Source organism: Sus scrofa, chromosome 14 (genome assembly GCF_054392235.1).
Source record: "Sus scrofa isolate SSC_HxYL_T2T_F1_AM1 chromosome 14, Sscrofa_HxYL_maternal_Yorkshire_Landrace_v2.0, whole genome shotgun sequence".
Classification (NCBI taxonomy): Eukaryota; Metazoa; Chordata; class Mammalia; order Artiodactyla; family Suidae; genus Sus; species Sus scrofa.
Genome location: NC_139396.1, coordinates 104983025 through 105010213, shown reverse-complemented (window position 1 = coordinate 105010213; position 27189 = coordinate 104983025). Strand labels below are relative to the sequence as shown.

The 27189-nt window shown below is 36.4% G+C and overlaps 1 long non-coding RNA gene across 1 annotated transcript in view; it reads right to left on the bottom strand.

Annotated features, from left to right (window-relative positions):
- LOC146396915 (uncharacterized) overlaps positions 1 to 27189 on the bottom strand; it is a 343709-nt gene that overhangs the window by 253209 nt on the left and 63311 nt on the right. The window contains exon 2 of the long non-coding RNA XR_014828217.1: positions 1722 to 1962. This is a non-coding gene — a long non-coding RNA (uncharacterized LOC146396915). The remainder of the gene's footprint in view (positions 1 to 1721; positions 1963 to 27189) is intronic.

Sequence of the window (27189 nt, the reverse complement as noted above, 5' to 3'; positions counted from 1 at the left end):
AGGTTTAAGATTCCAAAATATAGACAACATGTACCTGAGCTACAACAATGGAAAAAGATAGATAAAAGAGCAGAGCTAACAAGACATAATGATTAACCAAAGGGTAATCATTGTTATAGGAAGGGAGAATTCATAAAGATTCAAATTCCAACTTTCTATGATCATATATAATTACACAGAGTAAAGGAAAAGTAGTAAATAAAAATATTCCATTGTCATTAGTTGTTGATAAAGGGTTAACTGGCCATGGTTAGTGCAATTAAACTATTCAATATATTTGAAATTGTGCCATGGAGGCTGATAGGCAAAACATTGTTAAACCTGAAGCACCGATTAATTACTTTATTGGACCATTAAACATCTGGCTTGTCTTTGGTACTCAATAAACTTAAACAGTTCATTAAAAACCAATGAAACATGACAGAAAAAATTAGAGGCTTTGTTTCCTTATTTCCTTTCAGTTTACCTATAGATTAGAGGATCTTACTTCCTTTAGCATTTCCACCTCCAAAAATCTAATGGAAAGTCATAGACTTTGCCTAGTAGCAGCAAATTCCACACCCCAAATCAAAATCAAAAACTGCAAACCTGTAATGCTTTAGTAACTGCAAATTAACCAAGTTGCAAAGGTCAGTGGAGAAGGAAAATCCCTTTTATAATATATGCCAGAGGCTTTCTGAAATTTATTTACAACTTCAATGTTAATACATCTCAGCAACCATTCCTTTAAGATTAGTATTTAACAACCAAGGGAGTTTCCTTGTGGCTCAGTGGTTAAGAGATTCTGCATTGCCACTGCTGTGGCTCAGGTTCCATCCCTGGCCCAGGTACTTCCATATGCCATGGGCATAGCCAAAAAAAAAACATCAACAATCATTTAAAACCAAATGCAGGTCAGAGTATTGAATGTACCAAAGTCTCAATTCACATTTTAAAAAGTATAAGTTAATGGTATAAATGAATTAATAAAATTCACCATACTAACCAATCACAGTAACATTTCATTTATCTTTAGATAGACCTATATAAAGACATTTGTCTATATCTAGATCTATAAGCTATAAGTATTGTATTGTAGAGTCTAATTTTTACTTTATTTCTCACTTTCATTCCTGAATATATTCCTATCTCAGATTCTTAATGAATAGATAGCATTTCATTCATTTATTTTTGAAGCATCCAGCTGTTACTGTGAATGTACACTGGGCTTAGCTTTTGCAATTATAAATCATCTCCAGTGAAAACTTTTATCCACATATCACTGTGGTCTTACATAATTATTTGAACGACTTCTGAGAAGTCAAATTTTAGGTTACTAATAGGTATCTGAGGCTTTTTTGCATGTGGCCAAACTGGGAAGCATTATGTATTGAAGTGCTTTAACTGGTAAAAATATTAATTGATTATTACTTTAAAATCCTACCCATGAGTATCCTTGGAGGATAAAGTGGTGGCATAGATCCTGAAAATCCCCACATCCACATATTAATGCAGACACAGTAACGGATGGCAAACCCAAAGACACGTAGACAGCATTTACAATAAAGTTAAGTTACGCATTATAACCACAGCTCTCAACTTAGAAGCAGATGAACACAAACCACCAACTGCCACAAGACCTAAATGGCATCAGTATCCATGTGGAAAGACTAAAAGGGAGCTGTGAAGTAGCTGACAGACACCAGAATAAAAGAATCTCAAAATAGTCTGTAACTTCTTACCTGATAACATGGCTGACCAATTGGAGAACAGCATGTGAAACTGGGGGGTAAAACCACCTCTTCTAATCCAGGACGGGCACAAGGAGAGTGGAGACCAGACAGGAGAGGCTGGACCAGTCTGTATCCAGTCTGGCCCCAGGACTGGCTTCCAGAAGCTCCCTCCTCAGAAGGGACCCTTGGGGCTCACACCCAAAAGATGCTATTAGGTATGGCATTAACACGCAGCAGGCCATGCGTAATACTGAAAAAGAAAGAGAAGGTCCAGATAAAAATGGGGAAAGGAAGAGAGTCTGGAAATTCCAGAAAGCAATCCACCACAACTTTGAAGTCTTTGTTCCTGGGAAGACACCCACACCCGTACAGAAGCCAATCTACTTTCTTTTTTCCGCACCACAATTCATAGTCCATGCCCACAGCATGCTGGCTGAGCAGAAACTAAGGCAAATGCCACACAAACAAAACCAAAGAACCCTGAGGAGGCAGACTGGCCTGAGAGGGCGACAGTCAACTGCCCAGGACCAGTTCCAGATGTGCCACGATGGCAGCGCCTACACAGATGAGATGAGAAGTGTGGCAAGTTGCCTCTGCTTCATTGCCAAGTCAGGGTCCCTGCTCAAAGAGGGGGCTTGGATTTTGCCAGGTGCAATTACAGCCACGTGCCAGGAAGTGCAAAAGACCGCACACGCTGCTGCTGTTTCTGAAAACTGCCGACCAGTTCCCTGAATTCTGATGGTGCATCCATTTCTAACCCCTTAAAGGTATCCCCACTTTCCACTACTGGGAGAAGAGGTCTTTAGAGCACAGAGCTCTTCCCTTCCCCATTCTTTGACCAAAGAATAAAGTTCTTCCTCTGATTTGCGGAACGGGAGCTATTTCAACTGGCGCAAGCCGTGCCAGACAAGGGAAGGATTTAGGTGAGGTCTGCCTGATCTAAGAGGGACAGAAAAGGGAGCTTCATGAAAGGAGAAAAGCTACTCTGAGCCACACCTCCTACAAGTTCAGCATAATTTATTTTACAAAAGATGAGCAATAGAAAAGTACTGAGGTCAAATTCCACACTAAGGTAACAATAGAAAGAGGAGAATATGGGTAATAATAACATTACTATGTGAAATGAAGGCACACCAGAAAGACATGTCGCAGAAAACCAAAATTTGAAATTCACACTAAAAATAAGCTAGAAGACATTACGAAAGCATTACAAGACATGATAGAACAATATAACATGAGAATTTTAAAACCTCTAATGAGATGAATGTCAGAAAATATTTATAAATAAAAATTCTTGAATAGAGACTCAATAAGAAAAAAAACACAAGAATGAAAAAACATAATAGTTCTAAAGAGAAAAAGGTGAAAAAGGATGAAAATTTTAATAAACAGAAAGAAAAACATAAAAATTTTGAGAGAACATTAAAAGAATATACCATATCCATCCTAGGAATAATAGGCATGCCTGAAGAATAAGACCAAATCAGTGAATAAAATAAATACTAAAAAATAATTCACAAAAACTTTTCTGAAATTAAAAAGATCTGAAACTATATATTGATGATCCCACCACATGTTGATAATATCAATCTGAGATGAATCCCACCAGCTATATATAACTCTAGTAAAATTTCTGGGCTTTAAAGAAAAAGGAAAGAAAATAATTCCTCACCTAAGGGTGAAAAATATATTTATTTATAAGGGAAAGAACAATTCATTATCATCTTATGTTTCAAAGCAGCATGCAGACAACTGAAGAAAACGGAAATATCTATATACCAGAGGAAAGAAAATTTGAGGTGTTTTGTATACAGTGCAAGTGACTTCCAAGTCTAAAAACCACATACAAAAAAACTATTATTATTTAATAATAGTTATTATTAAATAGTTATTATTATTTAATAATAGATGTTATTATTTAACATCTGGGAGTTTGATAATGTTGTTCCCATGAACATTTCCTCAAGAACCTATTATATAATGAACTTAGGCAAACAAAAAATAATAACTTTAGAAAGTTTAAATGAGTAACTTATAGAACTAAAAATTAGTTGGAATTGAAAAGAATACAGGTTATCACAGCTCTGTGCTCAGGTTATGTAAATGTTATACCATAAGAAAATAAGGGACGGAGCTCCTGTTGTGGCTCGGCAGGTCACAAGCTCAACTAGTATCCATGAAGATGTGGGTTCAATCCCTGGCCTTGCTCAGTGGGTTAAGGATCTGCCATTGCTGTGAGCTGTGGTATAGGTTGCAGACACAGCTTGGATCCTGTGTTACTGTGGATGTGGAGTAGGCCAGCAGCTAGATTTGACCCCGAGCCTGGGAACTTCCATATGCCACAGGTGTGGCCCTAAAAAGAGAAAAAAAAAAAATTCTTGAAGTAGTTGTACAAAGTTAAACACCATAGTTGGGTCTTTTGATGCTTACTGATTCTCTAAATCTTCAACATTATTTGATGTTAGTCATTTTATTTTAGACATTAGATCACTGTGGTTTTAATTTGTACTTCTAAGATAACTAATGAGGTTGTGCACACTTTTAAGTTAATCAGTCATTTGGATATACTCTTTCATGACATGTTTTTAAATCTTTTGCATCCTTTCTCTATTCAGCTGACTGTCTTTTCAAAAAATTTGATTTGAATGTGTTCATATATTTTGGATAACAATTCTTTATCAGAAATTGCAGGACTAAACATATACTCTTCAAAAATGGCATATCTTTTGTTAGATTTTTTTAGTTATTTGCTTTTTAATACTATTTTTAATTGGCACCATTTCCTAAATTTAATTTTTTTTGATTGCCAGCAAATTGAAATAAACTTGATTTCTTATATTGACTATTCAATTACCTTGTGAATTCATTTTGTTGGTCCTATGTCCTAACTGTGAATACTTTAGAATTTTGTTCATTCACATTCATGTCATCTATGAATAACTGACAATTTATATCTTCCTTTTCATGCCCTCTACCTTGTTTCCTACTTTATGACACTAGCAAGGAATTATACTATATTGTTGACAGAACTTATGGTGGAAAAAGAACCTCGCAGAATTTTCAATGACATTCATTTTTATTGTATCAAGGAATTTCCTTTCCATTCCTAGATTACTAAGAGGTTTTAAAATGAATAGATGTTGTACAGAAATGCAGCTGATTTCTGAATGTTAATCTTATATCCTGCAACTTTGCTGAATTTGTTGATCAGTTCAAGCAGTTTTTGGGTTGAGCCCTTAGGGTTTTCTACATATAGTATCATGTCTGTATACTAACAGTGAAATACTAGAAAAGGCATACAGAAATATAATACCTTTTAAAATTGCACCTCACAAAATCAAATACCTCGGAATACACCTGACCAAGGACGAGAAAGACTTATATGCCAAGAACTATAAAATGTTTATCAAGGAAATAAAAGAAGATGTAAAGAAATGGAAAGATATTCCATGCTCCTAGATAGAAAAATTAATATTATAAAAATGGCCACATTACCCAAAGCAATCTACAGATTCAATGCAATCCCTATCAAATTACCCACGACATTTTTCACAGAACGACAACAAACAATCCAAAAATTTATATGGAACCACAAAACACCCAGAATTGCCAAAGCAATTCTGAAGAACAAAAACCAAGCAAGAGGCAGACCAATGGAACAGAATAGAGAACCCAGAAAGAAGCAAGAGGCATCTCTCTCCCAGACTTCAGGCAATATTACAAAGCCACAGTCATCAAGACAGTGTGCTACTGGTACCAAAACAGACAGACAGACCAGTGGAACAGAATAGAGAACCCAGAAATAAACCCAGACACCTATGGTCAATTAATCTTCAACAAAGGAGGCAAGAACATAAAATGGGAAAAAGACAATCTTTCAGCAAGTATTGATGTGAAACCTAGACAGCAGCATGTAAATCAATGAAACTAGAACACACCCTCACACCATGCACAAAAATAAACTCAAAATGGCTCAAAGACTTAAATATAAGACGAGACACCATCAAACTCCTAGAAGAGAACATAGGCAAAACATTCTCTGACATCAACCTTATGGTTATCTTCTCAGGTCAGTCTCCCAAAACAACAGAAATAACAGCAAAAATAAACCAATGGGACCTAATCACACTGACAAGCTTTTGCACAGCAAAGGAAACCAAAAAGAAACCAAAAAGACAACTTACAGAATGGGAGAAAATAGTTTCAAATGATGCAATTGACAAGGGCCTAATCTCTAAAATATACAAACTTGTACAACTCAACAGCAAAAAAGCCAACAACCCAATTGATAAATGGGCAAAGGACCTGAATAGACATTTCTCCAAGGAAGATATACAGATGGCCAACAAGCACTTGAAACAATACTCAACATCACTGATTATTAGCGAAATGCAAATCAAAACTACCGTGAGATACCACCTCACACCAGGCAGAATGGCCATCATTCATTAGTCCATAAATAACAAATGCTAGAGAGGATATGGAGAAAAGGGAACCCTCCTGCACTGTTGGTGGGAATGGAAGCTGGTACAACCACTATGGAGAACAGTATGGAGGCACCTTAGAAAACTATACATAGGAGTTCCCGTCGTGGCACAGTGGTTAACGAATCCGACTAGGAACCATGAGGTTGCGGGTTCGGTCCCTGCCCTTGCTCAGTGGGTTAACGATCCGGCGTTGCTGTGAGCTGTGGTGTAGGTTGCAGACGCGGCTCGGATCCCGCGTTGCTGTGGCTCTGGCGTAGGCCGGTGGCTACAGCTCCGATTCAACCCCTAGCCTGGGAACCTCCATATGCCGCGGGAGCAGCCCAAGAAATAGCAACAACAACGACAACAACAAAAAGACAAAAAGACAAAAAAAAAAAAAAACTATACATAGAACTACTATATGACCCAGCAATCCCACTCTTGGGCATATATCCAGACAAAATTTGCCTTGAAAAAGACACATGCACCTGCATGTTCATTGCCGTTCTATTCACAATAGCCAAGAAATGGAATCAACCCAAATGTCCACAGATAGATGATTGGATCAGGAAGACTGGTATATATACACAATGGAATACTACTCAGCCATAAAAAAGAACAAAATGATGCCATTTGCAGCAACATGGATGAAACTAGAGACTCTCATCCTGAGTGAAGTAAGTCAGAAAGAGAAAGACAAATACCATATTATCACTTATATCTGGAATCTAATATATGGCACAAAGGAACCTTTCCACAGAAAAGAAAATCATGGACTTGCAGAATAGACTTGTGGTTGCCGGGCGGAGGGGGGAGGGAGGGAGTGGGGTGGATTCGGATCTTGGGGTTAATAGTTGCAAACTATTGCCTTTGGGTTGGATTAGCAATGGGATCCTGCTGTATGGCACTGGGAACTCTGTCTCGTCAATTATGATGGAACAGGTATTGTGAGAAAAAAGAATGTATACATGTATGTCTAACTGGGTCACCATGCTGTTCAGTAGAAAAAAATGTATATATAAAGAAATTTTTTTAAAAAACTGAAAAAAACAGATGTTATAACGGTCATATGTTCTATTTTTTATTATAGCAAATGTTATGATTAATTTTAAAAATATAATCTAATATTGCATTCCTGAAACACAATTTCAGTGCTATTTCCTTTTAAATCAAACTGGATCTGATTTGCTAACATTTTATTTAAAAATTTTTAAATTATACTTATGAGAAATTGACATATAAATTTCCTGTAATGCCCTTGTCAAATATTGGTATTACTATTGGTACTTCTGGCCTCATAAAACCTTTTGGGACATGTAGTAGGTTGAATGATGGCCCCCAAAAGATATCTCCATGTCCTAATGCTAGGAACCTGTGAAGGCGAACTTACTTGGAAAAATGGTCTTTGCCAATGTAATTAAGGATGTTAACTTATCCTGAATTTAATGTGGGCCTTAATTTCAGTGAGAATTGTCCTTATACAGCGAAATGCAAAGGGAGATTTGAGACATGAAAACAAGGGAGAAGGTCACGTGAAAATGGAAGCAGCGATTGCTCCAAGTCAAGGTAAACCAGAGTCAAAAGCGGCAAGAAGAAATGTGGGATTCTTCAATATAGCCACCAGAGAGGCCCTGCTAACACCCTGATTTCCTACTTGTGGGCTCCAGGTCCCTGAGAGAATGATTTGAGTTATGTTACAGCCCCTAAATTTGTGGTCATTTGTTACAGCACCACTAGAAAACCAATACTGGGAGTGTTTCCTCTTTTATTTGAAGTTTGCATAAGACTGGTGAATATTTAAAAAGTTTGGAAGAATTCATCTTTGAAGTTAAATAGACTGAAGGATTAATTTATGAAAAATATTTCTATTAAAATTCTGTTTCTTTGGAAGATATGACACTTTAAATTTGATATTTAACTTCTAATGAAATAGGTGACATGTTTTTCTAGGAAAATCTCATCTAACTTTTCACATTCATGGTTCATAATATCCTCTATTATATCTTAATGATTACATTATAAATTTGAGATAATTGAAGAATCACACGCAGTTGTAAGAAAAATACAGAGATCCATGTACCCTTTATTCAGTTTCCCAAAATGGTAAAAACTTAAAAAACTACAATACAATATTATATCCAGGATAGTGACATAGATACATGCAGATTTATCGAGGTGTTTTTTGTTTTTCTTATGAATGTCTAATTGCCCCAGAATCTTTGTTTAAAGAACCTCTCTCTTCTTCATGGAATTACTTTTGTACCTTTGTCAAAAATCTGCTGAACAAACCTGTGTATTTCTATTAATGAGTCCTTAACTCTCTCCCATCCCTGTCTACTGGTGTTATTTTACCATCTGAATGAAATATGGAAAGATTTCTCTTTTTAGCCCATGTACCTTCTCCACTTACAGTTGTCATTTATATTCTCTACATACATTTAGAATCACATAAGACAATATTACGACAATTAAACCTAATTTTAAAAATGGGGGGCAGAGCAAGATGGCAGAGGAGTAAGACGTCTCGCTCACCTTCTTCCACAAACACATCAAAAAAACACATCTACATGTAAAACTACTCACAGAGAACACCAACTGAATGCTGGCAGAAAAACTTAAACCTCCAAAAAAGGGCAAGAAACTCTTGACATAACTGGGTAGAACAAAAGAAAAAAGAAGATAGAAAAGGAATCAGGATGGGACTAGAATTCCTGAGAGGGGGCTGTGAAGCAGAAAAGAACCCACATCCTGGGAAGCCACCTGACTGACTGAAAGATCAACGGAGATGGAGGGACCTCAAAGTCGCCGAGAAAAGCACAGCAGCTGGACTGAGGAGGCCAAAGCAGAGTGAGAGCCACACAGATCATCTGAACCACAGGCCTGGACACCACAGCCTGAGATGCTGAGGAGGGGGCTGGGTGCTGAGACTTCGGCTGCAGAGGTCAGTCCAAGGGAGAGAACTGGGGCTGGCTGTGTGGGGACAGTCTGAGGGGCTGAGGAGCAGTGCACCATGGGCAGGGGAACAGTATGCCATGGGCTGAGGAGGGGAACGCCAGGGCAGAGGAAACATGGGAGAAGGTCCAGACCCACAGGAGAGGCAAAGCGCCATTGTCGGGGAGAGTGAGAGGAGGAGGGGCAGACCTCCAAAGGAAACTCCCTGCACCAGAGCATGTATATGCCCATGGGCTCTCAGAGGGCAGGGCAGCTCTAGCACAGGCTCTGAGCTTTGAGAAGCCTCTTGCTCCTTTACAGGAGACTGGGTGCTGCCAATCGCCTCTTTGTGTGGGCTAAGGACATCAGGGTCTAAGTGCAGCTTGGTGCCTCTTGCACGGTCTACAAGTGGCAGGGACAGACCACAGTGGTCTTAGAGGCCAGAGGGAGGTGTGGCTTGCCACCACTGAGGGCCCATGAGTGGTCTCCACCTGCGGCCTTAGTCACCTCAGGGGTTGGCAAAAAAGAAAAAAAGAGGGCACTGCAACCAAGCACCATATGCCATTGTGCTCACTCCCCTGGGAACACACCTGCCCTGCAGCTGCAACTGTCAAACAATCTGGGTGACACCCAGACACTTGGTCACTGTCCCTTCCCAAGATTCTACAACTAGGAGCAGCTGGTGCAGCACCTCCTGCGTGGGCTAAGTGGGACAGTGTGCTTCTTGTGTGGACTGCAGGTGGCAGGGGTAAACCACCACAGTTATCTCTGATGCTAGAGGTGGGAGTGGCCCACTGCCACTGGGGATACCTGAACAAAAATCACTTGCAGGCAACCACCTCAGAGGGCACCACAGAGAAGGACAGGTGTTGTTCCCGTCGTTCCCCTGGGAGCACACCCGCCCTGTTGCTGCGACTGCCAAACAAAAATCACTTGCAGCCAACCACCTCAGAGGGCACCACAGAGAAGGACAGGTGTTGTTCCCGTCGTTCCCCTGGGAGCACACCCGCCCTGCTGCTGCCACTGCCAAACCCTCTGGGCAGTGTACAGATGCTTGATCTGTGCCCCTTCCCAGGAACCTGCAACTAGGAACAGCTTGTGCGGCACCTCCTATGGGGGCTAAGCAGGACGAGGTGCTTCTGGCATGATCTACAGAAGGCAGGGGCGAACCACAGCTGTTATCTCTGGCACCAGAGGTGGGAGTGGGCTGCTATCACTAGGGGTCCATGAACAGGCCCCCTGCAAGGGGACCACTTGCAGCCCCAGTCACCTCAAGGGCACCACAGAGAAGGGCACTGTGACCAAACACCACTTGTTGGTGTTCTCACACCCCTGGGAACACACCTGCCCTGCTGCTGCCACTGCTAGGTGCTCTGGGTAGTACCACATGGCTGATCTCTGTCACTTCCCAGGATGCTGCGACTAGGAGCAAACTGTGCATGGTCTACAGGTAACAGGGGCAAACCACCACAGTTATCACTGGCTCCAGGGGTTATCGTGGTTCGCTAGCACTAGGAGTCCCTGAACAGGAACCACCTGCGATTCCAATCACCTCAAAGGAGGGCACTGCACTCGAACACTAGCTGTTGTTACTCTCACTCTCTGGGAACTCAGGCAACCTGCTGCTACTCGTGCCAAATGCTCTGGACACCTTGTAGATCTGCCTAGAGCTCATTACCACTTTCCAGGGTCCTGTAACTAGGAGTAGCCTGTGCCACATTCCTCCAGGTCCTTGCTGCTGTTGAGAGCCCAGTGACCAGGCACTGTCTGCCAGCCCTACCCATTGTCGCCTACTCCCTGAAAACACACTGAGCATCCTGGGGATAACAGCCTGCTCACACCGAAGAAAGAGACAGCAAATATTCAAACTCCCACATCAAAAATAAGTAGTAACACTCCCAAAAATACTATGCTCTTGCATAGTAGTAGCCTTAGAAGACTACAGTTTGGCTTCCCTAAACTTACAGAAAAAGAAAAACATAAGCCAGAAGAAGAAGCTCAGAAATCATTCCAAGTTAAAGGAACAGAAGTCACCTGAATAAGTCAATAATGAAACAGCCCTCTGAGTCTGGCACACACTGAGTTCAAAAGGGAGATAGTGAAAACTGAAGGAATTAAGGTTGAATATCAAGGAATTAAGACGAGATATGAACATTAATGCAGATTCCCTTAGAAAGGAACTAGAAAATATATGGAGGAGCCAAGAAAAAATAGAACATTCATTTGAAGAGATGAAAATTGAGCTAAAGGCAATAAAGAGCAGACTGGATAATGCAGAGGAACAAATTAGTGACGTGGAAGAATGAATAATGGATATCACCCAATCAGGACAGAAGACAGAAAATCAAATGAAAAAAAAAATGAAAGCAATATTAGAGATGGATGGGATAATATAAAGATGGCCAATCTATGAATAATAGGAATTCAAGAAGGAGCAGAAAAAAAAAGGGATTGAAAATATATTTGAAAAATTATATCTGAAAACATCCCAAATCTAAAGGAAACTGATATCAAAATACAGGAAGCACAGGGGGCCCCAAACAATTTGAACCCAAAAAGGACCACATCAAGATATATCATAATAAAAATGGCAAAAATTATAGATAAAGAGAGGATTCTAAAGGCAGCAAGAGAAGAAAAAAGCATTAATTATACGGGAATCCCCATAAGGCTATCAGCTGATTTCCCTATGGAAACACTACAGGTCAGAAGGGAGTGGCAAGACATATTTAAAGTGCTGAAAGGAAAAAAACTACAGCCTTGAATACTCTATCCAGCAAGAATATCATTTAAAATAGAAGAGGAAATAAAGAATTTCTCCAACAAACCAAAGCTAAAAGAGTACAGCAACACTAAACCCACTCTAAAGAAAAAGAAATGGCTTCTCTAAATTAAAAAAAAAAAAAAGTAAGAAGAAATAGGATGGAGGGAACCACAATTGGAAAGCAATCACTTAAGTAAGCAAGCATACATGTTTAAAGATAAAGATGTTAAAAAAAAAAAAAGACTGCAAAATCATGCAATGTGGGGAAGGGAGGTAAGTAAATATAGATTCTTTTTTTTTATTTTAATGATGTGTTTGAGCCTATATGATTATCAGGATAAAGCAAGAAGATATAGAAAAGGGTTAACATACTTAAAAAAGAGCAACCACAAATCAAAACCTAACATTACACTCACAAAAACTGAAAAGAAAAGTATTTAGGCATAAAATAAATAGAAATCATCGAACCAAAATAAGAAAGAAAGAAAAGAGAAACATAGAATCAACTGGAAAATAAGGTTTAAAATGGTAATAAATATCTATCAATAATCACCTTAAATGTCAATGGACTGAATGCTCCAATCAAAAGACACAGAGTGGCATATTGGATAAAAAAGATAAACCATCAATCTGCTGTCTACAAGAAACTCACCTCAGTGCAAAAGACACATATAGATTGAAAGTGAGGGGATGGCAAAAGATAATTCATGCCAATGGACCAGACAGGAAAGCAGGAGTTACAATACTCATATCAGACAAAATAGACTTTAAAATGAAGCCCACAAAGAAAGACACAGAAGGACACTATTTAATGGTAAAAGGATCCATTCAAGAAAAGGATATTATAGGAGCTAATATAGGAGCACCCAGATACCTCCAACAAATACTAATGGACATAAAAGGAGAAATGCATGGGAATACAACCGTAGCAGGAGACTTTAACACACCACTCACATCAATGGACAGAACCTCTAGACAGAAAATCAGTAAGGCAACAGAGATCCTAAAGGACACAATAGGAAAATTAGACTTAATTTACATTTTCAGGACATTACATCCAAAAAAACCCCCCAAAATATACATTCTTCTCAAGTGCACATGGAACATTCTCAAGGATTGACCACATACTGGGGCACAAAGCTAACCTCAATAAGTTTAAGAATATAGAAATTATTTCAAGTATCTTCTCTGACCACAATGGCAGGAAACTAGAAATCAACCACAGGAAAAGAAATGAGAAAAATTGACTACATGGAGACTAAACAACATGCTACTAAAAAACCCATGGGTCAATGACAAAATCAAGAAGGAAATCAAAAAATACCTCGAGACAAATGGTAATGAAGACACAACTACTCTAAATCTACAGGATGCTGCAAAAGCAGTGCTCAGAGGGAAATTCAGAGCAATACAGGCCTTCCTCAAAAAAGAAAAAAAATCTCAAATCGGCAACTTATCCCACCACCTAAATGAATTAGAAAAAGAAGAACAAACAAATCTTAAAGTCAGCAGAAGGAAGCAAATCATAAAGATCGTAAAGGAAGTCAATAAAATAGAGATTCAACAAACAATAGAAAAAAATCAATAAAACCAAGAGCTTGTTCTTTGAAAAGGGAAACAAAATTGACAAAACTCTGGCTAGACTCACCAAGAAGAGAGAAAAAAACCCAAATAAAAAAAAAAATGAGAAATGAAAAAGGAGAAGTCACAACAGATACTACAGAAATACAAAAAACCATGAGAGAATACGATGAACAATTGTATGCCAACAAATTTGACAACCTAGAAGAAATGAACAGCTTTCCAGAGACTTACAGCCTGCCGAAACTGAATCAAGAAGAAATACATCAACTGAACAGACCAATCTCTAGAAATAAAATTGAATACATCATAAAAACACTCCCTACAAATAAAAGTCCAGGACAAGATGGCTTCACAGGCAAATTCTACCAAACATACAAAGAAGAACTTATACATATCCTCCTTAAACTTTTCCAAAAGGTTGAAAAAGAAGGAACACTCCCAAAGACATTCTATGATGCCACCATCACCCTAATTCCAAAGCCAGACAAATATACCACAAAAAAGAAAACTATAGGCCAATATCACTGATGAATATAGATGTAAAAATTCTCAATAAAATTTTAGCCAAATGAATCCAACAACATATTAAAAAAAATCATACACCACAACCAGGTGGGATTCATCTCAGGTACACAAGGATGGTTCAAAATATGCAAATCAATCAACGTCATACACCACATTAACAAAAGAAAAGTCAAAAACCACATAATCATCTCAACAGATGCAGAAAAAGCATTTGACAAAGGCCAATATCCATTCATGATCAAAACTCTTACCAAAGTTGGGAGAGAGGGAACATACCTTAACATAATAAAAGCCATTTATGACAAACCCACAGCAAGTATAATACTCAATGGAGAAAAGCTGACAGCCTTCCCACTAAAATCTAGAACAAGACAAGACTCTCCACTCTCACCACTGTTATTCAACAGAGTACTGGAAGTCCTAGCCACAGCGATCAGACAAACAAAAGAAATTAAAGGCATCCAAATAGGAAGAGAAGAGGTAAAATTGTCACTGTATGCATATAACATGATACTATCTACAGAAAACCCTAAGAACTCAACCCAAAAAATACTTGAACTAATCAACAAATTCAGCAAAGAAACAGGATATAAGACTATATTCAGAAGTAAGTCACATTTCTGTATACTATCAATGAAATATTAGAAAAGGAATACAAAAAATACAATACCTTTTAAAACTGCATCCCAAAAAAATCAAATACCTGGGAGTAAACCTGACCAAGCAGGTGAAAGACTTATATGCTGAGAACTATAAAACATTAATCAAGGAAATTAAAGAAGTAAATAAATGGAAAGATATACCATGTTCCTGGATTGGAATAATTAATATTGTAAAAATGGCTATACTACTCAAAGCAATCTACAGATTCAATGCAATCCCTATCAAATTACCCACGACATTTTTCACAGAACAACAACAAACAATCCAAAATTTTATATGGAACCACAAAACACCCAGAATTGCCAAAGCAATTCTGAAGAACAAAAACCAAGCAAGAGGCATCTCTCTCCCAGACTTCAGGCAATATTACAAAGCCACAGTCATCAAGACAGTGTGGTACTGATACCAAAACAGACAGACAGACCAATGGAACAGAATAGAGAACCCAGAAAGAAACCCAGACACCTATGATCAATTAATCTTCGACAAAGGAGGCAAGAACATAAAATGGGAAAAAGTCTTTTCATCAAGTATTGCTGGGAAACCTGGACAGCAGCATGTAAATCAATGAAACTAGCATACACCCTCACAGCATGCATGAAAATAAACTAAAAATGAATTAAATACTTAAATGTTAAGAAAATACACTGTCAAACTCCTAGAAGAGAACATAAGCAAAACATTCTCTGCATTCTCTGACATCAACCTGACAAATGTTTACTCAGGTCAGTCTCCCAAAACAACAGAAATAACAGCAACAATAAACCAATGGGACCTAATCACACTGACAGGCTTTTGCACAGCAAAGGAAACCAAAAAGACAACTTACAGAATGGGAGAAAATAGTTTCAAATGATGCAATTGACAAGGGCCTAATCTCTAAAATATACAAACAACTTAATACAACTCAACAGCAAAAAACCAACAACCCAATTGATAAATGGGCAAAAGACCTGAATAGACATTTCTCCAAAGAAGATGTACAGATGATCAACAGCCACATGAAAAAATGCTCAACATTCCTGATTAGTAGATAAATGCAAGTCAAAACTACCATGAGATACCACCTCACACCAGTCAGAATGACCATCATTAATAAGTCCACAAATAAGAAATGCTGGAGGGGGTGTGGAGAAAAGGGAACCCTCCTGCACTGTCAGTGGGAATGTAAGTTGGTACAATTACTATGGAGAACAGTATGGAGGTACCTTAGAAAACTATACATATATGACCCAGCAATCCCACTCTTGGGCATATATCCAGACAAAATTTGCCTTGAAAAAGACACATGCACCTGCATGTTTACTGCAGCTCTATTCACAATAGCCAAGACTTGGAAACAACCTAAATATCCTTGGACATATTAGATTAAAAAGAAGTGGTATATATATACAATGGAATACTACTCAGCCATAAAAAAGAACAAAATAATGCCATTTGCAGCAACATGGATGGAACTAGAGACTTTCATACTAAATGAAAGTCAGTCAAAAAAAGAAAGACAAATACCATATGATATCACTTATATCTGGAATCTAATATATGGCACAAATGAACCTTTCCACAGGAGAATAGACTTGTGGTTGCCAAGGGGGAGGAAGTGGGATGATTTGGGAGCTTGGGGTTAATAGATGCAGGCTATTGCCTTTGGAATGGATACGTGAGGAGATCCTGCTGTATAGCACTGGGAACTATATCTAGTCACTTATGATGAAGTATGATAATCTGAGAAAGAAAAATCTATACATGTATGTGTAACTAGGTCACCATGTTGCACAGCAGAAAATTGACAGAACACTGTAAACCAGGTATAATGAAAAAAAAATTATTTAAAAAATTTTAAATATGCAAGAAAAAAATTTTATTACATATACCCATATTTTTTCTTACCATATTCTTACTAATGTTCCAAATTCTTTCTCCATTTACTAATTTTAAAACTTATTATTGAAATTAGACATAAATTTACACTGACTAAAGTTAACTATAAAGTTAAAATATATGTATATATGTATATGAAAGTTAAAACTATAAATTTAAAAAGAGAGAATATAAATGTTTTAAAATCTAAGAAGGAAAACACATACAAAAAAAAAGAAACTCAGGTGACATAACAAAGTATAGTGGAAAATATGCATTTCAAGGGGGAGGGAGTGGGGTGGTTGGGGTGCTTGGGGTTAACAGATGCAGACTACTGCCTTTGGAATGGATTAGCAATGAGATCCTGCTGTGTAGCACTGGGAACTATGTCTACTCACGACAGAGCACAATAATGTGCAAAAATAGGATTTATACATATATGTGTAACTGGGTCACCACGCTGTACAGTAGAAAAACAATTATATTGGGGAAATAACTATTAAAAATAATAATAATAATTTAAAAAATGAAATTAGATTAAAAAAAGTGAAACCAAACTTTTGAAGACCAAGCATATTTTCTTGTTAATAAATAAAACTTTTAAAAGTGAAATATATATACAAAAATAATCTGAAACATAAAATTTTAAAAGATATTAATAAATCAGAGCAGATACTTGCACATGAAAAGCAAGGAATAGTCATGATATTAAAATCAAGACAAAAAAATTCCATTAGTCAGTCCTTTATGAATATGTACAATGAATATTTATAGATTGTTGTAGACTTTTATTCCTCACTTTCAACACCTCAGAGATAAATTAGAGTAACTAAAACAATAGAGCTCTCAAATAATATTATAAATATGGTCATTTTGAGTTCCTGCTGTGGCATAATGAGATCGGCAGTGTCTCTGGAGGTCTGGGATGCAGGTTCAATCCCTAGCCTGACACAGTGGGTTAAGGATACAGTGTTGCAGAAGCTATGGCTTAGGTCACCACTGCAGCTTGGATCTTACTCCTGGCCTGAGAACTCCATATGCTGTGGGGTGACCAAAAAGGAAAATTTGGTCATTTTGACATACATAGCATATATACATGTGAATACACACACACACACACACACACACAAACTAACATGTCCTCTAAAAACAGAAATACATTTTCAAATTCACATAGAAATTATTTTAAAATTGACTTAATAGTAAACAATAAAATAAAATAAATTATAATTCATAGAAAAAATACAGCCCAACATATTTTAAAATATTACAGTAAAATTTGCAGTTCAATTGGGAATCAGATAAGCCCCAACATTGGAAATGTTTATAAGAAAAAAATCCAAACATAATTTGTAAAATGTTTATAAAACAATGCTAGTAGAAATATTATGGAACGCATTATGTAATAAAGGCTGTTTTAGTCAGCTTTGCTGCTAAACAAGCCTCAGATCTCAGTGACATAAAAATAACACTTTTCTTTATATCTCTTGTTTCACGTAGGCTGCAGGTCAGCTACGGCTGTCTCCCAGCTGCAGCTTTGCTCCAGGCTGTGCCTCTATTCAAGCTATAACCAAAACATTCACCTAGACAAGGGCAAAGTCCCAGGAAAGGATAAATATTCTTCCCACAGCTGTCATAGCAGTAACAAGTCATATGACAATGGGTGCAGAGTTATCAACCTTCTACAGGGAATGGAAGTAGTGAATATTTGAGAACAATATTACAAATTCCACAATTGTTAAAAAAATGTACAAAGGAAAAGCATATTAATAGATAAGAGAAGAAAACATGGTGTCAATAATGTGGAAAAATCCCTTGATAAAAATCAACAAACATTCATAATGGAACTCTTAGGAAATGAGGAATAGAAAGGAATTTTCATAATGTGCTACAGTGGTATGTGTGAAAATTATAAGGCAAACAACTTGTGTAAGGATCAAATTTCATAAGTCAGAAACTGGACAACATGGCTACATAACTACTTCTATGGTGGTACTAGAGATTTTAGCCAATAAGGAGGTATGAGAATTGAAAAGAAAGGGACACAGTTGTCTTCATTTCCAAAAAATATAGTTATCCACATAAGAAAATATAAAATAATCTATACACTGTTTAGGGTATTAAAATTTTTCAGCAGGAATGGTGGATGAAATCTCAACATAAAGAAAACCAATTAGGAAGTATAATAAACTTTCCATTCACGATATCATAAAATCCACAATATGTCTAAAAATAGCTAAAGGAATACATGCTAGACCTTATGGTGAAAGTTATAAATACAAGGGCGCAGGGTTAAGCACGGCCAAAAAAAAAAAAAAAAAAAAAATGAAAAAGAAAAAGAATGATTTGCCTTACAGCATATACACAGTTTTTACAAAGATATAAACAGGTGTGCTTTTTGTTTGTTTGCTTTTGTCTTTTTAGGGCCACACCCATGGCATACGGAAGTTACCAGACTAGGGGTCTAATCAGAGTTGCAGCTGCCAGCCCACACCACAGCCACAGCAACACCAGATCCAAACCACATCTATGGCCTACACCACAATTCAAGGCAACACTGGATCCTTAACCCATTGAGTGAGGCCAGGGATCAAACCCATGTCCTCACGGATATTAGTTGCATTCATTACCACTGAGCCACAATAGGAACTCCCTATACAGTTTTGCATTCGTTTAGGAAGAATCACATAGTAAAAGAAAAAATTAGGGAGCCTATAGAACATAGGCATATTTGGAAATCAATACATGGTAGAGTCATACCCACCAATGGGAAAAAGGACTACTGTAACCAATGCTAGCACCACTAGTTATCTAAGTAGAAAATTCTCTTAAAAAGTTAGACCCACATTTCATGTAAAACATGGAAACATATTCCAGATAGATAATTAGCATAAAAGAAATGTGGTTAGCAGAAGTGAAAAATGATTAGAATAAAATGATAATATAAACATATTTTAATGTTTTAGAAGAAATGAGTCTGATATTAGAATTTTTGCCATTAAATGCTTAATATATATGCATAGCTATGCTTTTTTCTAATAAATCTAAAATTATTTAATATTTCTAAACAGATCCTGAACAAGTTAAGTGTTTTTATATGCTACCTATTTAATACTGAAGAAATGCCATTATTTTTAACTAGAGTTTTTGTTTTGCATTTGAAGTATTTCTAATTGGTTTTATTTTATATCCAACTATCTTCATTTTAGTTGTGTCTATTTTTTCAAAATTCCTTATATAAACTGTTTAATCAAGGGTTTGTTCTCATTTATCTTTTTGAAAATTCTAATAACTAAGTAGCTTTAAAGTATTTTCCAGGTTCTCACACTAGTCTTTTTCTTGAGTGAATTCATCATTTGGTTAATAATTTGTCAACTTTGTTGACTATCTTTCTTAGAGTAATATGTTAGTTCATATGTTAAAAGTTTGATCAAAGTCTCTTTTATTTTTTCTCTCCCTCATTACCTTTCTATGCCCAGAAGTTTTGTGTTTGTTTGGAGGGTTTGAGGGGGGTTGTTTTGTTTTGGTTGGGTGGTTTGATTTGTTGTTACTGTTTTTTACACCAGGTAAACCAGAGTTTCCAATCCAAAACCAGATTTTGACTTGACATTAAAAAATGAAATAACTAGTAAACTGTTTATTAAACTAGAATATCAAAAAAATGACTATTGCATCCCTTTCATAAGCCCATCTTTTTATCTCCTCGTTCAGAGGTAACAACTATACTCAATTGTGCTTATTTTCTTTTTGTTCTTTACATCATATATATGCCAACACAATAAATTATTTACTTTCTCATTTGAAAATTGTACATAGGAGATATCATGTGATATTGTTCTATGACTTCCTTATTACACAATATATTACTAAGATTACTCATGATATTGTATGTGACTGTGACTCTTTTTGATATCTTTGGGTATTCTATTGTGGAGAATATGCCATTATACATATTATGGATGTATGTTTTTTCTGGAATTATTGCTATATATGCATTTTTTACCACAGATTTATACTGAAGAATGGAATTGCTGTGTGTTTGATACATGAAAGTTCAGTGTTACAAGAGAGTTCCTGAGTAATTTTCAAGGCAATTGCACCAATTTAAACTCCTGTCAATAATGTGTAGAGGGATCCTTATCCATGTCTCCTCTAACAACTGGCAATGTTAGGCTTCATTTTGAAATTTTATTTTTAAAAACTGAATTTCGATGGGATCTTGATTGACATTTTTATGATTCTAGTGAAGATACCATTTTTTAAAAATGTTTAGCCATGTATTTTTGTTTGTTAGAAATGATATTCATTTACTTTCCCACTTTTCTATTAGATTATTTTTATGAATTTTAAGTTATATATTTGAAACTAATCTTTTGTAAGTTAAACATTTTACAATATCTTTTCAGAATTTAAAATCTTCCTTATTTCTTTCTTTATTGTAAAGTGATAAATAGAATTCTTTAACATTATTATATTCAAATTTATTCACTTTATGGATAATACATTTTATTTATAATAAATTCAAATTTATTATTTATTATTCTGGGGATGAAAGCAAGTTGTCAAATGACAAGCAAATATAAAACTTATTAAAATATGTAAAAGAGACAGTTCTGTCTTTGTCAGAGCCCAGGCTTAAGCAATGACAAAAGGACATAAACAGACAAATAACAAAAGAGAAAATAAAGAATCTAAAACTGTTGTCTCACCAGCAATTTAAAAAAAAAAAGAATATTCTCTGATTACTCCTTGTAAACTATCAAAATAACCAAGATTCAAAAAATGAAAATATTAGCGTGAATGATAATACTTGGCAGATGGAAGTGTGGTCCATGAACCAATAGCACTGGCATCACCTGGAAGCCTGTTATAATTGCAAAATCTCAGGCCATACCAAGGCCTAACTGAATCAGGATCTGTATTTTAACCAGATCCCCAGGTGACTCATATGCACATGAAAATTCAAAAAGCACTGGGCAAATACTTTGCTTTTGAGACAGTGATTTTGGAAAATAATTTAGCAATATTTTCAAGGTAAATTACCCACACAAATCTGTTTGTGGTAGTGCTGTATATTACAGGGGAAAAAAAGGAAAAAAAAACAAATGTATGGAAACTTTAAAAATCAAAACATCCATGTGCTATACCTTTATATAATCAATTAATACAAATTTGTGGATTATGATTATGTGGCCAGCTACAACATCACATATACAGTGTAACTTCATATTTTAAAATACAAGGAGAAAATTAATTTTATCAACAGAGAATATCTTAGGATGGAAGAATTATTAGCAATTTTTACTATTAAATTTTACATGCATATCTCACAGGTTATTTTAATAAAGTTTAATAAATAGGAGAGGTGTTAAATAAAAGCATACTAAGAGCTCAACAAAAATATGGAATTAAATGGATTGTATGTGGTGTTAGTGCTTGGTGCCTCTGACAGTCTGGCTGGGAGTTGTCTCTCCAATCTCTCAAACATTCTGTTTTTTTTGAATTTCTACTTAATACTCTCTTGGCCCTTTATCCATGTAATTCATCTACCAGTTCTTGGCTTACATTCTTCCTCTTTGTATGACACTTTTCATTGCTTTCCTGGCAATAGACCTTGGCCCCAAGATGTAAAAATCGGTCCCATATCCTCTAGGGAAGCTCCACTGATGAGGCATGGATACCTTAGGCACCATCCTCATTCTAGATTAGGCACTTCAGTACTGTACCTGAAAGAGAGTGGGTGCTAAACCCAAAAGAATGAAAATTTAATAAATTATTTATTATCAGGCTTGAGAAACTCAGATAAAAAAAAACTAGGGTGAGAGGTGTTCTATCTGAATCTGCAGAAATTAGTCTAAATCTGAATAAGTACAACTTTTTAAAGAATGTGTCCTTCCATTCTACTCCACACAGACCACCATTTCATACCTCATTAACCACTGGAGGGAATCTGATTTCCCCCTGGTATTAACTAGGCTAGAAGCTTCTGAACCATGATTTATGGAGTTTTCAAGAAAATAGGAGTCCACTTGAATTGTGGGGTTGGGCAGCAAATATTGCTTAAGTATATTTAAAAAAAAGAAACCTGAAGAATTTTGTAAGCCTTTCCAACTTAGCTTTTTCCCTCCTTAAATAATTGACAAGAACTTTCACACTAGACAGTCTTTTTCAGCTTTTGCAGATATAATAATGATGAATGGAGAGTGCATGGACACAGTAAAGCATATAAGCAGGCAGATAAGAAAACAGAAGTACTTCAATAGCTCATGTAACAGTTCTTTCTGTAGAGAAAGGAGAAATAGTCATAAAAAATAGAGGATATAAAACAACAAATGTGCTAACTTTTTAACATCATTCCTATGGAACAATGACAAATGAGGTTTTGCATTTGCAGAAAAATGGCTAATACTTGCCAATGATATTTTATGGTTAGGATGTGCAAGTTTACAGCAATGACTTCCTCCATTGTTAAGCCTTCTGTTTAAGGCTATTGACTACATATCTCCAGGGTTGGCACAGGGAAGAAAAGAATTCCCCTTTCATAATGCAAGAAGTTATTTCAAGTAACTTACAAGTTTTCATCAGCAGGTTTCATTGACATTGATGACAATATTCAGACCAGATATAGGAAGGAAAGCACAATGTAATGGAAAAAATGAACCAAACCAGGAGTCAAACTGATGAAAGCTCTCTCTCTCTCTCCTCTTTCTGTTTCTCTTGCTATCTCACACACACATGCACATAGACACACACAGAGATGTGATATTTGCCAATTTATTTAAAATTTTAATAACAAAACTAATATTGTACTAATATGTAATTATTATAAAAATTTAGAAAATAAAGAGGTTTTTTTTTTTTTTCTTTTTAGAGCCACATCTATAGTATATGGAAGTTTCCAGCCTAGGGGTTGAATCAGAGCAGTAGCTGCTGGCCTATGCCACTGCCACAGAAATGCCAGATCTGAGCCGCATCTGCAATCTACACCATAGCTCACTGCAAGCTGGATCCTTAACCCACTGAATGAGGCCAAGGATCAAACCTGCATTCTCATGGATACTAGTGGGGTTTGTTACCTCTGAGCCACAACAGGAACTACTAGAAAATAAAGATATTTGTATTGGGGAAATAAAAGAAAAAAGAAAAGAAAAGAAAGTAAGGAGGAGGTCCCACTGCAGAAATGATCCAGCTTGTCTCTGCGGCATTGCTGGTTTGATCCCTGGCCTAGCACAGTGGGTTAAAGGATCTGGCATGTAGGTTGGGTTGCAGCTGCAGCTCTGATTCAATCCCTGGCCTGAGAACTTCCATACACTCTGGGTGTAGCCATAAAATATTTTTTAGGAGTTCCTAAAATCGTAGCTTAGTGATTAACAAATCCGACTAGGAACCACGAGGTTGCGGGTTTGATCCCTGGCCTTGCTTAGTGGGTTAAGGATCTGGCGTTGCCGTGAGCTGTGGTGTAGGTTGCAGACACAGCTCGGATCCAGCGTTGCTGTGGCTGTGGCGTAGGTTGGTAGCTACAGCTCCAATTAGACCCCGAGCCTGGGGACCTCCATGTGCCATGGGAGCAGCCCTAGAAAAGGCAAAAAGACCAAAAATATATATATACATATATGTATATATATGTATATATATATTTTAAAAAAAAAACCTACACATCATATAAAATTTGAAAAATACATTTAAGCAAAACATAAAGAATGAAAAATTATAGATAACAAAAAAGCAAGCATGTGAGATCTCTGAACAGTGAAGTGATATTTTGGTGCTATTTCTGTTTTATGACTGGCCATAATCTTTCTCAGGGAAATAAAACAAAAAGAAAGAAAAATACATGAGTGATCCATCCAGAATAAAGTAATATTTTGGTAAAATGCATCAATGTTAGGAAAAAATATGAACAAAAGTTAAACTTAAGGAAGAAACAAGGAAATAAATCAAACATATGAAACAATCAATCCATATAGTTTAGACACTGAAAATTACTCTATATAAAGAAACTCTATCTGAAATGACATACAAATGATTGAAAATATAAATGTAAATTCAATATTCATAACAGATAATGATTAATAAAAATATTGCAAAGAAAATTATCAAAAATATAAAAGAGCAAAATGATGCTAAAATTATATTTTTCAAACTTATTAGGAAACAGATAAATTATTTTTGTAATAATATACTATTTTATGTCATTTCACTAAGTCAGTCTACCAAAATTATGGTAGTAACAGTGATGATTATAACAATGACCACCAGCATTGTTACATGCTGAGAAAACCAAATACATTTTTATGGAAAAATAGATTAATTTGCAGAAAGAAAAGTGCCAAATAAATACATGAAAAGATGTTCATTGATCATTACAGAAATACAGATCAAAACCCCAATGAGATATTACCTCATACTCATTAGGAAAACTGAAACTAAGAGTGTTATTTTAAAAAAAGCAACAACAGAAAAGAACAAGTTTTTGTAAGAATGTGGAAAAATTGGAGCTCCTGTGCACTATTGATGGAAATGTAAAATGATGTACCTGCTATGGAAAACAGATTGGTAGTTCCTCAAAAAATTAAAAATAGAATTATCATATGATTTAGAAATTCCACTTCTAGGTATATATCCAAAAAGAACTGAAAGCAGAACTTTCAATAGATACTCATATTCCCAGGCTCATAGAGGCACTATTCATAATAGCCAATAGATGAAAGCAATCCAAATGTCTATCAACAATTTAACAAAATGTGGTATATACATACAATGGAATATTATGCAGCCTTAAACTGGAAGAAAATGCTAATGCATGCTACAGCATGGATGAATCATGAGGATATTATACAAGCAAAATAAGCCGGCACAAAAAGGAGCTTTTAAATGCAAATGATTCCCTTTACATGAGGTATCTATAGTAGCCAAATTCAGGGAAACAGAAAATAGAGCAGTGATTGCCATGGACTAGAAGAGAAGGGAAAACGTGAAATGGGAAATTATTGTTTAATGGGTATAAAATTTCAGTTTTCAAGATGAAAACCTTCTGGAGATTGTTAGCATAAGATGTAAATATGTTTAACGTCACCAAGATATACACTTAGAAATGATTAATATAGTAAATTTTAGATTGTGGCTTTTTTACAATAAAAAGTAATTTTTAAAAACACACTAGGAGTTCCCACTGTGGCATAGTGGGTTAAAAATCTGATGTATAACACTCGGAATTATAACTAGTCACTTATGATGGAGCATGATAATGTGAGAAAAAAGGATGTATGCATGCATGTGTAACTGGGTCACCTTACTATATAGTAGAAAATTGACAGAACACTGTAAACCAGCTATAATGGAAAAAATAAAAATCATTATTAAAAAAAAAAGAATCCTACTGTAGCAGCTCAGGTTGCTGCAGAGGCATGGGTTTGATCACGGGCCTGACAAAGTGGGTTAAAAGTATCTGGCATTGCCACAGCTAGGGCATGGGTTGCAGCTGTGGCTCAGAGTTAATCCCTAGCCTAGGAACTTCTAAATATTAAAAATATATGTCCTTCAATACCATAAATACTTTTGAAATTAATTTTAGAGATATAAAAGTTTATATAGAAAATTATTTTAAATATTCAAAGGTTAGAACAAAGCACAACAGAAAAAGTTATGTCAACTATATGAAATACTCATTAAAACTTTTTTCTTTTTTTCTTTTAATTGATTTACAATGACGTGCCAAGTTCTGCTGTACAGCAAAGTGACTAGGTTTTATATACACTTTATACACACACATATACATTCCCTTTCTTATCTTTCATCATGGTCTATCCCAAGAAACTGGATATAGTTCCCTGTGGTATACAGGAGGACCTCATTGCTTACCCATTCTAAATATAGTAGTTTGCATCTACTAACCCCAATAAAAAGCTTATGTAAGAATAAAGTCTCAGAGTTCCCACTGTGGCACAGTGGAAATGACTCCAACTAGGAACCATGAGGTTGGGGGTTCGATCCCTGGCCTTGCTCAGTGGGTTAAGGATCCAGCATTGCCGTGAGCTGTGGTGTAGGTTGCAGACGTAGCTCGGATCTGGCATGCTGTGGCTCTGGCATAGGCCGGCAGCAGCAGCTCCTATTAGACCCCTAGCCTAGGAACCTCCATGTGCCACAGGTGTGGCCCTAAAAAGACAAAAAGACAAAAATAAATAAAGTCTCAAGAGTAATGGCAGGATAACTGTTATTAGAATTACCTTTCTTCCATGAAGAACCATAACAGGTGGACAATAGTATAAAAAGCAACTCTTTTCAGCTGTTGTACCTCAACAGATGCAGGTGAGTTGAACCAGATATTCAACCAAAAGTTCATTGTAGATTTTTTCCTGAAGCCTTCACCAACCAGGGCATGAGAATGTAATTTAAATAGGAAAAATATTTGAGAGGACTGAAGAAAAGAGAGAGCAGAGCTAGGAGCTGACAAATGCCACCTGGGATTTGGAGGACAGGGTCAGAAAGGAGAAACATGCAGAAAAATTGCCCCCTAACACTACATAAATATTCACATCTGGTCTTCAACCAGCTTCATAGGTGACCATGGCAAGATTCCAAGGAGCTTGGCAGAGAACAATGCCTGGGATGCTGGAAATGAGAAAAGAAATCTCAGAGGCTACATGATGTGGAGACAGAGTTTGGAGTTTGAGATCAAAATCAA